We start from the raw sequence: 2554 nt of genomic DNA on the forward strand, positions 1-2554 counted from the left end.
CTCTCATATATAAATGTAGAGACATATATATGACACATACACACACAGAATCATGGAATTTAAACCTGGGCGGGATCTTCAATATCATTTCATGGAAGCCACCTCATTTATTTTGTAAGGAATTAATTGTGATTTGGAGTTTTTATAACCCCATCTTTGTTTCATCATGGTCAGACTGAAGAGATGCTAGCTTTAAAAGCCTAAGAGAAGGTGGGTGTGTATTTTAAGAGATTATGGAACAAACAACACAAAGAACATTTATGGAGTCAAAGTATCAAAACTAAAGTACCGGGGCAGCTAGGTGGTGCAGTGGATAGAGCACTGGCCCTGGATTCGAGAGGACCTGAGTTCAAATGTGACCTCAGACACTTAACACTTACTAACTATTTGACCCTGGGCAAGTCACTAAGTCATTTAACCCCAATTGCCTCACCAAAAAAAAAAACCACAAACAAACAAACAAAAAAACCCCTAAAGTACCTAAGCTCCACTTAGGAGTTCCCCCACACTCACATGGGCCTAGCCAAATTATAATGGGGACAGCCCAGAGGGTATGTTAAACCAATTGGAGACTCAGCCTGGCTATAGAACCACCCTTCTTGTGAGAGAGGCAGGAAGGGGGAGAGTACTCTCTGAGAGAGAGAGAGAGAGAGAGAGAGAGAGAGGAGGAGGAGGAAGGTTGAGATGGGAGAGAGAGGAGCTAGTGCTGTTTGATCTTCAGCTTTCCTTCCCCTTTTTTTTTTTTTTTGCGGGCAATGGGGGTTAAGTGACTTGCCCAGGGTCACACAGCTAGTAAGTGTCAAGTGGGGGGCGGCTAGGTGGTGCCGTGGATAAAGCACCGGCCCTGGATTCAGGAGGACCTGAGTTCAAATCCGGCTTCAGACACTTGACACTTACTAGCTGTGTGACCCTGGGCAAGTCACTTAACCCCCATTGTCCTGCTTCAAAAAAATTTTTTTTAATTAAAAAAAAATTAAAAATTAGTAAGTGTCTGACTGACCGCTTCTCTGTCTTCGTTGGGTGGATCATATATCATCATGTTCCCATCCACTAAGTTTAGGAATTTCTCCAGGAATTGGGTCTCTTATGTTTCTACAATCTTCTTCAATAAACTCACCAATTCCCATGGGGTGCAATGATCTCTAAATAGATACTAGTCAAATGTGTGTGTGTGTGTGTGTGTGTGTGTGTGTGTGTGTGTGTGAGAGTGTATAAATATAATTCTATCTTCTCTTAAATTTGAGGCCCACATTACCAGCTGTCCCCTGGACTTCTCTATCTCAATGTCCCAAAGATTTCTCAAACTCATTATATCCAAAATGGAACTCATTACATTTTCCCACAAAGACATGCAGCCACCATCTTTCAAATCACCAAAATTCATGATCTCAGGGTCATCTTTGTCTCTTCACTCTCTTTAATCTACTATATTGGGTGAAAGTTGCACTTCCACAATGTCTCACCTATCTCCTCTCCACAGAAAGTCTTTTAAAAAAAGATAAGTTTTTATTGATATCTTTTGTTTTTATATCACCCTATTATCTCCCAACTCTCTCCTAGAAAAACATTTTTTTTTTTTCAAGTTCAGGCTCTTGTTACCTCTTACCTAGACTGTTGTAGCAACCTCCTAATTGGCCTTCATACTTTCAAACTCTTCCCTCTCAAATCCATCTAAGACACAGTTGCCAGATTGATATTCTTAAAACATAAATCTGGTCCTGTCACTTCCCTAGTGAAAAATCTTCTATGGTTCCCGATTGTCTCCAGAATAAAATAAATCCCCAGTGTGGCAGTTAAAGCCTTCCACAATCTAGATTTGTGTTTACCTTCATTGTCATGTTTCACAGTACCCTCCATTATACACAATTCTCTGTTTCAGTAAAATTGGCACATAAGGGATAGTACACAAGTTTCCCTCTCTCTCACTTCTATACTTTGTATAAATGATCTACCATGTCTTAATTGCTCTTCTTCTTCTCTTCCATCTGGTCGAATCCCAACATTAAAAAATATAAATACTTATCATTTATGTGAGTATGGAGATGTGAGAATAGATCACTTAGCAGTAAAAAGTACCAGGGTATCCCAAATAAACAATTTCATAGGATCATATATCCAGAGGGGACTTTAGAATTCATTGATTGAATCCAATGACTAAAGGAATTGTAGCCCAGGTAAGTTAAGCTCAAGGTCTCAAAGGTAGTTAAATAATAGAGCTAGGATTTGAATCTAGGTCCTACAAATCCAAATGAGTACACTTTGCACTGCACTACGTTTTGTCTCCTCTTTCGATCACTTATGCACTCTCAGAAAATGAGTTCTTTTCTTAGCCCAATAGTCCCTACACTTAGCACCCTCCCCAGTGCTGAAAACATTTAAAAGAAAGAAATGTTGCCATATTGAGAAACATTAAGCATCAAGAGAGGATCATGATAATACAATAGAGACAGTTCAGCCTGGCTTCCTTCAAAGCATAGCTATCACCTCCTTCACAAGGCAGCTTGATAATGGGGTGCATAGACTATTAGCCCTGGTGTCAGAAAGACCTAAATGG

Source organism: Dromiciops gliroides, chromosome 2 (genome assembly GCF_019393635.1).
Source record: "Dromiciops gliroides isolate mDroGli1 chromosome 2, mDroGli1.pri, whole genome shotgun sequence".
Classification (NCBI taxonomy): Eukaryota; Metazoa; Chordata; class Mammalia; order Microbiotheria; family Microbiotheriidae; genus Dromiciops; species Dromiciops gliroides.